The following is a 12,592-nucleotide window of genomic DNA, read 5'->3' as shown; positions in this document are numbered from 1 at the left end:
GGGCACGTTCTGCATGGAGCACTGGGTGTTATGCACAAACAATGAATCATGGAACACTTCATCTAAAACTAATGATGTAATGTATGGGGATTAACATAAGAATAAAAAAAAAAAAGAAATGAGATGGATTCTCTGGTGTGTGTGTTTAAGTGTGTGTGTATGTGGTGTGTGGTGTGTGATATACTACAGTGTAGATGGTAGACCAGAAGACAGATAGAAAAGTGCTTTATTCTATTCTGTTGCTAAACCTTCCCTGAGCCACCCAGGGGCTTAGAAGTTGTTGGGAAGATGGAGAATCTGCAACGTTTAGTTCTCTGGTTTGGTCTTGAACGGACTCATCATAGATCTTCTAAAACAGAGAGGATTCAACAGAACTTCTGGTTGGAAGTTGCTTTCTTTCTTCAAGAATTTTGGTGGTGCTGGATTTCAAGATGCTTTCCAGGTTAGACTTCAAGGCAGGCAGGCTCATGAACTGCACTCCCTCTTCTTAGGAAGAAGAGCTCTGAGGCCAGGTGATGTTAGAAATGACAACAAAAACACAACCCCTCCCATCTGTCCATACTCAAGCTCAAATTGGGTCCGTCCAATAAATCTCTACAATAGATTGAGCATCATTATCCTCATTCTTCAGAGGACAGACCTGAGGCCTGGAGGACTAAGATCATTTGCTCAAGGTTGCCTGATTAGTAAGGGGCAGGGGCAGGATTTAAACTTAGGTATGTAGACATCAGAGCTAGTGTCTTTCCCTTGTGGTCTCCATGGGAACTAGGAGCCTATCTATCCCAAGTTCACTGTTATGGGCAAAATTCATACGTTGAAGCCCTATCTAACCCCTAATATGATGGTATTAGGAGGTGGGGCCTTTGGAAGATAATCAGATTTAGATAAATTCATGACGCTAGAGCCCTCATGGTGGGTTGGTACCCTTATAAGAGGAGGAAGAGAAATCAGAGCCCTTCTCTCTCTCTCTATCGTGTAAGCACACAATGAGAAAGCAGCTGTCTGTAAGCCAGGAAAAGAGCTCTCACTAGGAACTGAACCTGCTAGGACCTTGACCTTGGACTTCCTAGTCTCCAGAACAGCAAGAAATAAATGTCTGCTATTTAAGCCATTTTAAGACATTCATTAAGTCATTAGACTTACTAACAAGCTAAATCTTGGATGCATGTACCAGGTTTGGAGAGAATCTCCAACCCCCTCGTCCCATGTTCTTACATGCTGAGATGTCAGCAGAAGTAACACTCTGGTCTTTATGTACTTTGCTGACTAGTCCCCAGAGGAAGAATGATTTATCTGATGGGCAAGTTTCAGAGAAAAAAACTGCGCATGCTCAGGTCAGCCTTCTCTGTATTTTCTTGGATCCACGTTCAGGGAGGACACATTCAGGACCTAGTATCATGGGGCAGTCTCCCAGTGTAGGCTCTGCCCTGTGTGGCAGGAACATTGTGGTCAGCCCATTTACTGATGGGTAAATTGATACCTGAAGTGAAGGGCTGGGAAGGCCACTGTGGCCATAGGTTTAAAGCCATGTTCTTTAAATCATCTTCAAAGATGATATCTTGATTTCCATCTGTGTCCTATGTCTTATGTCTTGGTTGGTTCCAAACTTCATTATGGAAAGGTAGAAAAGGGTTGGATTAATAATCATTTCAAAAATCTGACTTAAGAATATGATCAGTCACATACGAGTGGATGAAGGTTAGTATTGAATTCCCCAGTCCTTCTGTTTTCTTGCTTTCTTAAGATTGGAAAATGCTGGCTGATTTCCAGGGCTCTGTGAAAAGGCCTGTGTTTTGTTTATGTCTGAATTCCTCATGCTTAATACAGTTTCTGGTCTATAATAGCCCCATAATAAGTGTTTGTAGCATAAATAAAGTCCACTGTTGGCTCAGGAAGCTAGGTGAGGGCAATGGACAGAGAACAGAGCTGGCTTGAGAAATCCTGACACCTGGGCCTTGGAGACTTGGCAAGAGACTAGGACAGCAACTCTCACACTGGCTCTGTGTGCAAGGGGCCACAAAGACCCAACTCACCAACAGGCCTTGATGACTGATCTCCCTACTCATGCAGGTTTGGCTCAAGTTCAGGCCTATTCTGGTTAGGGGTGGGGGACTCCTTATCAAACAGAAAGAAATTTTGGTCGGGGGGCCCTGTTCTAGTCTCGTCTGTAGAGGTGCGTCTGGGGCCCGGGAGCAGCATTCTCCTCCCATGGGCTCTGTCTGATGGGTCACGTGAATCCCAGGGCTCTACCAGGCCTGAAGCCCAAAACTCTGGTCAAAGACCCAATTCCTAAAGAAACCTAAAAACTCTGCGTCCGTATTTGTTTGAATGCTTCTGTGCACATTCTGTGCACACATAAGCCATGCATGTACAAACTATATGTCAGCATGTTTTTTTTCATCCTTCCCTTAAATCTAAGCCTGTAGCCTTCACTTTTCTTAAAGGTGGTATACAGGGTTGGGTTTGCGCATAGGATCTGGCATTTGATTGGATTCGGTTCCCCCCCGCCCTGCCCCCGCCGCACACACATGTGTGCATGCATCTGCATCTGCAGCCTATAGCACTCTGGGGTTTTAGATGCAATCCCATCAGGAATAATTATCTTGTCCTTCACTGGCTATGGCCTTGGCCTCTTATTTTAGGATCCCTTGCCTCTTGATTATGCCCAATCCCTCAAATTAGTTCTATACGCCTTACACGTGCCCAAGAGCAATTTTTGTCACTTGAATATGGTGTCCACCTGTCTCTTTCCTCTCTGCTGTCCACTGCTAAAGGGGTTGCTGATTGAAGCTTTTTGAGCACAGGGCAATGTGCCTGACACATAATAGGCATATTAGGGTTCTCCCGAGAAACAGAGCCCACAGTTGGATATATAAATATATTTCGAGAATGATTTAAGGAATTGCCCACGTTACTAAGGAAGCTGAAAAGTCCCGAGACCTGCGGACGGGCAAGCTGGAGGTCTGGGAGAGTCTCCAGCTTACACCCATCGGTGTAAGTTACAGTCTGAGGGCAGAAGACCAAGGTCGAGCTCAAGCAGGCAGGCCGGTGAAATACCCTCTCCCTCAGCCTCTTTGTTCTACTCAGGTAAATGGATGAGGCCCTCCCATGTTAGGAAGGGCAATTTGCTTTGCTCATTCCACAAAGTCAAATATTAATCTCATCCAAAAACACCCTCATAGATATACCTGGAATAATAACTGACCAAGTGTCTGAGCACCCGGTGGCCCCAGTCAATTTGACACATAAAATTATCAGTCACAATCGGTAGTCAGTAACTATCATTTAATTAATGAACTAGTTAATATATTAAGGAGTGAAAATATTACTGCTCCAAGGTTGCTTATTACCACAGGTGCAGGCTCCTGTTGATGGCCCTAAAATTGTCCTGGGCCAGCCTCACACCGCCCAGAAGCTGATAAAGCGAGGGGGATATTCTCTCCTTGCCTGTCCCTTATCAGTGCGTGTAGGCCAGCAGCATTGTTTGTGCCGAGCCCTAAGAGGGCTGCCCTGGGCTCCCACCGTCTTACTGAGACCCTCTCCACAGACCATGCTAGCGTTTTTTTTTTTTTTTAAAGATTTTATTTATTTATTTGAGAGAGAGAGACAGAGCGAGAGCATGAGAGCGGGGAGGGTCGGGAGGGTCAGAGGGAGAAGCAGACTCCCTGCTGAGCAGGGAGCCCGATGCGGGACTCGATCCTGGGACTCCAGGATCATGACCTGAGCCGAAGGCAGTCGCTTAACCAACTGAGCCACCCAGGCGCCCTATGCTAGCGTTTTTTTGATGCCCGTCTCTCTGGGACTGAGACCTTCAGGGACGAGGCCTGGCTGGGCCCACATCTACACACCTGGTTCGGAGAAACTGTCCTCCCGAATCCCCTCCCACTCAGAGTGCCCATTCCCTCCATCCACCCCACCCCTCCTTGCTAATCCACTCCCTGCAGGATTCTGTAATGAGCACCCTCCACATGAAACTTGTGCCAACCCTCAAGCTTTCCTTAGATACATGTGGACATAGGACCCAACACCAGAGAGGCCTTCAGCAGCCGGATCATTTTGCCTGATACTCGTGTCCGCATTTGCTTCAATGCACTCCCGAGGTATTTATGCGCTCATTGTCCCCCCTTGTGCGGGTGGAGCAATGGCCTTTACTGAGCACTTTGTTCTCATCACCTCTGGAGGTCACTGCCAGTGAGTGAATGGTCTTTGCTTGTCTCCACCGGACTGAGGCCAGGCTGTTTCTGGCTGGCTGGCTCGGTGACTCTCATTGGAAACCACATCATCAGGCATGTGAGGCTGTTCCCCAGTCTCCAGAAATGGGAGTGGGGTGCTATAGGTCGGATGCTTGTGAGCTCCCCAAATTCATATGTTGAAACCTAACCCCCAATGTGGTGGTGTTTGGAGGTGGGCCTTGGCAGGTGATTAGGTCCTGAGGTGGAGCCCTCATGAATAGGATTAGTGCCCCTCTAAAAGAGACCCCATAGAGCCCTCTCGCCCCATCACCACGTGAGGACACAGCGAGAAGACAGTCTGTCTGTGAACGAGGAGGCGGGCTCTCACCAGACTCCAAATCCGCTGGTGCCTTGATCTCGGACTTCCCAGCCTCCAGAACCATGAGAAATAAATTTCTGTTGTTTTTACGCCACTCACTCTGTGGTATTTTGTTCTGCAGTCCCACCCAAGACAAGGTATTCCTCTGAAGGACGACGCTCCGGTTCTTGGCAGAACGCGGCAGAATCTAGGGCCCCTAGACATTCTTTAGCTCTCCCTGTGCCTCAAGTCTTGAGTTTACTTTACGACATCTTCACCACATGGTAAATCTTTGAACCTCTGTTTACATGTGTCCAGGGTAGGGGCGCTTGTTACTGCCTAAGGTAGCGTGTCTCCTTGCTAACTAGCCCTGGCAATAATAGTAACAGTACCATTATGGTAATAATCATTATTATTGATAACATTTATAGAGCACTTCTATATGGCAAGTGCTAAGCACTTGACATGGGTTATCTCATTTAATCCTCTCAAGAACTCTGAAATAGATGCTTTTATTATTCCTATTTTATAGATAAGGAAGCTGACGCACAGAGGGGTTAAGTAACAGCTAAATGGTGATTCAAGTTGAGGTGGTCTGGCTCCAAGGCCTGAGCATTTAAATGCCTTATTTGAGTCCCCCTCCCACCCCACCCCCCCACCTCCCACCCTTCCACCTCTGGGCTCTAGGTTTGCTCTTTAAATCCCACAGGCTAATCTTCTCATTCTTTCCCATGACGCCCTTCAGAATTTTGCAAACGGCAATCATGTCCCCAGATCAATCACTTTTCCGTTAAGAGCCCCAGCCCAGAACCTTCCTTATTCTTCCAAGGACATGACTTCTACCACTTCCCATCAAACTTGCCGTCCTCCTCCAGGGCTCTAGCTGCTTGTGCCCCCTCTCAAGTGTAGAGTCCAAAAGTGAGCAGAGGCTCAGGTGACAGATAGGAACAGGACTCTGACACCCCTTCTGTGGGGACACTGGGAAACTTGCATCACTACAGCCTAGGAGCATCTGGGAACCCACATCTAAGATGCTGACTCACTCTTAGCTGATGTCCATGAAAATCCCCGCTGGGAAGGGTCTCATTGGCTCTGGCTGCTGAGACTCTCCTCCCCTGTCTTGGACTTGAGCAGTGGTCTTTTTGAACCTGAAAGCCAGGCCTGGCAATGGGGCCTATTAAGAATCTTCAACAATGACAGTCCCACTGGGGATTAGACTCACAAATCACAGCAAAGCTTTCCCAGCCATCCTGTCTGGGAGTGAATGGTAGGTTTGCACTGGCCGTGGTTGGCAAAATCATCAGCTTTGTCAATCTCAAAAAGCAAAGAGATGCAGAGGAAAAAGATTAGATTTGGAGTCAGAAGACCTGGGTTCTGGTCCCTGGTTCGAGCCAGTTAAACTAGTGACATTTGGCAAGATGCTTCACCTCTCACTGGCAGGTGACATCATTAACAGGTTAAATTTGGCAGGGGCTGGAGATGCACAGACCCTGCACCTGACTCCTGGGATTGAATCCTGGCTCAGGCAGGTTACATAATCTTCTTTGACTCAGTTTTCCCCTAGTCAAAGTGGGAATACTATTAGCACCTACTTAAGAGTTGTTTTGAGGATCAGCAGAGTTAACAGATGTAAAGCACCAAGATCATGACTTGTATGTAGGAGAAGCAGTATTAAATCACCACTTACATTTATTATTTTACAATAATAATGATACAATAATTGTGCAAGATAAAAGCTCAGTGAGAATGAACTCTTGTTTTCTGTGTTGATTTACTTGTTTATATATTTGAATTAAGTGATGCAATATATGTGTAATAGGATGTGTGACATTGTGTATAGCCAGAGAACATGAGTCAAATTCTTGGAGTTATACTTAAAAACAAAAAACCCAAAAAGCTATTTAGGAGCATATGTGATTGATCAGAATCAGTTTTGTTTGTTTGGGTTTTTCCTGTGGCTCACACCCCTCCCTCACTAGATAAGATCTGCTGGTACTAAAGCAGTGAGGAAGGGGCAGAGGGCAAGGGATTTAAGGCTTGGGGCTTGATCTTGGGGGATTCAAGGATAGAGAGCTCTTGCCTTGCCTGTGCAGAGCTTGGGGAAGGCAAGTCTTGTGGAATTTTCCTGCATGATGGGGAGCAGTTGACAAGGTGTTGGCGCAGAGAGACAGGAGAGGGGAGACCTGAGGGGGCCTCCCAGAGTTTGCCCTGGTCCAGCAGGGCATCTGGAAGACACTGGGACAGCCAGCCCTGGGGGGCTTGTGGTTCAGGCAAGGAGTGTGTTCAAGTGACCAGCGCAGGGGCGCCTGGGTGGCTCAGATGGTTAAGCATCTGCCTTCAGTTCAGGTCACGATCCCAGGGTCCTGGGATCGAGCCCCACATCGGGCTCCTGGCTCAGCGGGGAGCCTGCTTCTCCACCCTCTGCCTCTCTCCCTGCTCATGCTCTCTCTCTCTGTATCTCTGTGTCTCAAATGAATAAATAAAATCTTAAAAAAAAAAAAAAGTGACCAGTGCGAACAGAATGTGACAATGACCAGCCATAGGCCTCCTGCCTACTGATGGCTTGACACTTTGTAAGCCTGCTTTGTAAGCCAGTACCTGATTTGAACAAGATTGTATTTTTGCCACCAAGAGGAATAGGGCTGGGACTAGGAATTAAACTCACTTATAGGAAAATTAAGAAAATGGCATTTCTTAAATACCTGAGTTTGTTAAATGAAATGTATACTACTAGAATGCTCAGCATAAAAAATAATATTAGAAAATGCTGGCAAATCAAAAGAGAAAAAATAATTTAAACCACCCATAATCGAAAATAATTTAAATCACTCACAGACAAACACTGCTAATATTCACACACACACACACACACACACACACACACACACTCACTGATCAGATACCTAGAAGGTCCAGAATCTGACTTATTTTACGTTCACAATATTTCTAGGATTTAGATTTTTAGCATCAAAGGAATATGGTAATGAAAAAATATATTAGGATGGAAGATACAGTATATAGTATGTGGTAAGAAATAACTAAATGTAAAGAACTTTGAATTTAATATAATTATGTCCTGTGACTGTATTGAAGTATTGATTACAAATGTCATCATGTTGTATCTGCCGTAAATGTTTCTTTTTACCTGAAAACGGGGAAAAAATTACATAAAACCCATACATATACTTAGTGATGTAAATGCAACACTGCATTTTCTTTATGAATTTTCACACTAAAAATCATAATTAGTAAAATATTTTTAAGAACTTTGTATAATGATAAAAATTCACATTACAGGGGCACCTGGGTGACTCAGTCGGTTAAGCATCTGCCTTCGGCTCAGGTGGTGATCCTGGGGTCCTGGGATTGAGCCCCAGATTGGGCTCCCTGCTCAGCGGGGAGCCTGCTTCTCCTTCTCCCTCTGCTCCCCCTGCTCATGCTCTTCTCGCTATCTCTCTCTCAGATAAATAAAATCTTTTAAAAAATGCACATTACATTTTTATTTACTGGGAAATCCTTCCTGATCTCTGGGTGGAGTTGCGGCAAAAATCTGTCTTCAGGATTTGCTGTAACAACTTTTTTGAGAAAACTGTAGCTCTTTTGAAAACCCCCATCAGGGTAGCCCCTCGCTCTTGTTACACTTTCAAATTTCCTTTTACTAGGATCCCTTTAATTTCGCTTTTCTGTGGATGGCTAAGGGACCCTCCTCCCACGAGACAGGATCCTCACTACACTAAAAGGCTGAGATGACCTGCTCCACCCTGTCCAAACCAGCCTGTCACATCTGGGTACCGCAGCACCCTGCTCATTCATTACTACAGCAGGAGGATTTTAAAAGGTAATTGTAAACAACCTTTTTAGAATAAAACTTTCTATTCTAAAGATTATAGAGCTTCCAGTGTTGAGATGCTTCCAGCTTTAGACTCAGAAAACATATGGTTTCCCATCTCTAATATATGTGTATCACATAGAATACACATATTTTTTTCTTTTGTAAACTGCTTTTATAACTAAAGGGTATATAATCGTTTTATATATATATATATATATATATATAGCAATATTGTCTTTCTAACTAGTTGCATGGGACTCCATTTATATGAAACCGCCACAGTTTATTTAACCAATCACCTACTATTGCGTATTGTTTCCAGTTTTCATTAACCTCCCCCCCACCCAAATTACAATGAATATCCCTGAACACATAACTTTGCATGTTTTTTGGGTTATTTGCTTAGATAAAATTTTAAGAAGAGAAGTGGATGAACCAAATGGTATGTATATTTTAAAAATTGTGGTACTTATTGCTAAATTGTCCCTCAGAGAGGTGATACCAACTTACACTTAATCCAGCAGGGCATGAGAGTCCTTCTTTCTTTTTTTTTTAGGCACAATTTTACTTTTATTTATTATTTTTTTAAAGTTTTTATTTTAATCACCGGGTGCTCGTCACAAGTGCACTCCTTAACCCCCATCATCTATTTTACCCATCCCCCACCCAACTCCCCTCTGGTAGCCATCATTTTGTTCTCTATAGTTAAGAGTCTGTTTCTTGGTTTGTCTCTCTCTCTTTTTTCCCCTTTAGCTCTTTTGTTTTGTTTCTTAAATTCCACATATGAGTGAAATCACATGGTATTTGTCTTTCTCTGACTGACTTACTTCGTTTAGCATTGTACTCTCTAGCTCCAGCCATGTCATTGCGAATGGCAAGATTTCATTCATTTTTATGACTGAATAATAGTCTGATATATATACATATATAAATATAAAAACATCTTCTTTATCCATTATCTATTAATGGACACTTAGGCTGCTTCCATAGTTTGGCTATTGTAAATAATGCTGCTATAAACATAGAGGTGCATGTATCCCTTTGGAATAGTGTTTTTGTATTATTTGGGTAAATACCCAGTAGTGTGATTGCTGGATCAAAGGGTAGTTCTATTTTTACCTTTTTGAGGACCCTCCATTCTGTTCTGCAGAGTGGCTGTACCAGTTTGCATTCCCACCAACAGTGCAAGAGGGTTCCCCTTTCTCCACATCCTCTACAACACCTGTTGTTTCTTGTGTTTTTGAGTTTTAGCCATTCTGACAGATGTGAAGTGATGTCTCACTGTAGTTTTGATTTGCATTTCCCTGATGATCAGTGATGATGAGCATCTTTTCATGTGTCTGGTAGCCATCTGTATGTCTTCTTTGGAGAAATGTCTGTTCATGTCTTCTGCACTTTTTTAATTGGATTATTTGTTTTTTGGGTGTTGAGTTTTATAAGTCCTTTATATATTTCGGATACTAACCCTTTATCAGATATGTCATTTGCAAATATCTTTTCCTATTCCATAGGTTGTCTTAGTTTTCTTGATTATTTGAGTGTGAGTTTCTATCCACCTTCTCCAATCCTGAGTACTACCATTCCTTCTACTCCTTGCCCTGCTGATAGACAAACATCAAGGTATCAAACTGTTGGTGTAAATTTGTGTTTATTACCATATCTCTTTCTTCTAGTTTAAGAAATGCCTGTTCATGTCTTTAGCTCATTTCTTTTCAATAGAGGTGCTACTTATTTTTATTAATTTATACAAATGCATGGATATATGCTTAATTGTCAGATGGGTTTCAAATATGTTTTCTGGTTTGTTGTATATTCTTTAGTTGTATTTATGTTATGTTTTTGAGAATTTAAATTCTTTTAAAGAATTTTATTAGCTAAAACTAGTATTTTTTTCATTTATAAATTTTGGGGCAGTTTTGTCATATTTCCTTGGCAAATACATACAAAGTTTAGAATGATAATTATGAGCTTCATAAATCTCGGTCTCTCCCAAACACTTTGTATATTAGGATGTTCTCATTTGCAAGCAAGTAAAACTGACTTGCACATCAAAGAGGATCCCTTGACTCACATAAATGAGAAACTGACAGTAGTTTGTGTAGGCTCCAGAGCTCCACTTCTGTTTCTCAGCTATTCCCTCACCTCTGTTCTCTTCCATGTGTTGGCTCCATTCTCAGGCTGACTTTCCTCCCCATTGCAAGATGGATGCCAAAGGAAGAGGTGTCTCACACTTCCTTGCTTATATTTCCGGAGGAACAAAGAACGACCTTGCCAGCAATGACCAGAGGAGAGTCCAGAGCTTTTCTCTGATTAGATCACCTGAACCAATCAGTGCATACCTGTGAATACCATGTGCCGATTGGCTTAAGTCTGGTATGTGAACCACTCACCATGGAAGAGGATAAGGTAATCCAGATTGGTTTAGACCAGTCACCTTGGAGACAAGGGAGGAGTCAAATCCCAGGCTATTTCACAATGGAGGGTGGGCCTGGATGTTGGGAGTGATGATTGTGATGTCTACTTAGCTTGATTCTACCCCTTGTGGAGATTGGGTATGATTTAGTCATTGAGGACATAGGCTTCAGAATCAGGCAAACTTAAGTTTGAATCCTGGCTTTATCCAACTTTGACTTCAGGGGTGATAATACTAATCCCAGTAAGTGTTATTAGGAGGAGACAAAGATCTTGCGTATGGAAGCCCTGGGCAGTGTGCCTGACCCACGGCGAGAGCTTTAAAATGGCAGCTATCAGCAATGTCCACAATAGCCAAACTATGGAAAGAGCCCGGATGTCCATCGACAGATGCATGGATAAAGAAGATGTGGTATATATATACAATGGAGTATTACTCAGCCATCAAAAATGAAATCTTACCATTTGCAATGACATGGATGGAACTAAAGGGTATTATGCTAGCAAAATAAGTCAATCAGAGAAAGACAATTATCATATCATCTCACTGATATGTGGAATTTAAGAAACAAAACAGGATCATAGAGGAAGGGAGGGAAAAATAAAATAAGACAAAATCAGAGAGGGAGACAAACCATAAGAGACTCTTAACTATAGGAAACAAACTGAGGGTTGCTGGAGGGGAGTTGGGTGGGGGGATGGGGTAACTGGGTGATGGGCATTAAGGAGAGCACGTGACATAATGAGCACGGGGTGTTATATGCAACTGATGAATCGCTGAACTCTACCTCTGAAACTAATAATACACTATGTTAATTAATTGAATTTAAATTAAATAAAATTTAAAAATAAAAAATAATAAAAAATAAAATGGCAGCTATCAACCTTTTGTTCCTATGTTGAAACCAACTTAAGGGCAGAGAATGAGTGCATCTTTGAGGCCTCAGAATTCAGTCAGGTGACTGGCATGGAGTGGGTCTTTAGAAAAATGTGTTTGATTAATGGGTCAACAGCTGCAACCTCTCTTACTCAGGAGGCCACCACTGACAAAACCCTTCTCTCTCAGGTGTTTTGACCCCCATGCTGTTTCAGGGTGGAGGGTGCTTCAAGGTTCTACATCCTCAAAGTTTCCAGATGAAACAGCTCTGGGCACAGGTAGAGTACTATACGGGGAACGGGTGTGATAACATCTACCTCAGAAGGTTATTGTGAAGAGTCAATGAGCTAATATGCTTAAGGGCTTACAACAGTGCCTGGCTCATGGTGGTGAGCTCGGAGGAAGGGCTAGCTATTCATGTCATCACTAAGGGGCAATGGTCATTAAGGACACAGACTTGAGCCAGTCAGCCTGGGTTCAAATCGCAGATCTACCATTTTCTAGCCACAAGAATTTGGGCAAACTAATTAATCCCTGTGTGCCTCTGTTTTATAATCCTTAAAATGGGGATAATGAGAATAGGCTCTACTCACAGGGCTATGAAAATTAAATGAGCGAAGATATCTAAAGCAATTCAAAGGGTGCATTTAGTAAACGCTATATATTTAACACAATTTTTTACTACTGGAATTGTTTTTGTAAGTATAGCAACCTTGAAAGTGTTCTCCCCGGGGATAAAAATGCCTTTGATAACTGGGGCCTATTGAGTGAAGGAGAGCCCTCATTAGGTCAGGCTCAGGGGACCCAGAGGGCTCGATGCTCCCCACTTAACCAGGTTTCCTGGACGGGGTATGAGCTGTCACGTGTGAGTTCCGATTTGCCATCAGTGTTGCTCGGATAGTTTTCTCTCTCCTCTTCGTGTCTCATCAGCTCAGTTGTAA

The sequence above is a fragment of the Leptonychotes weddellii genome, chromosome 4, assembly GCF_054177405.1.
Source record: "Leptonychotes weddellii isolate Sample4059 chromosome 4, ASM5417740v2, whole genome shotgun sequence".
Classification (NCBI taxonomy): Eukaryota; Metazoa; Chordata; class Mammalia; order Carnivora; family Phocidae; genus Leptonychotes; species Leptonychotes weddellii.
This window is presented reverse-complemented; position numbering follows the sequence as displayed.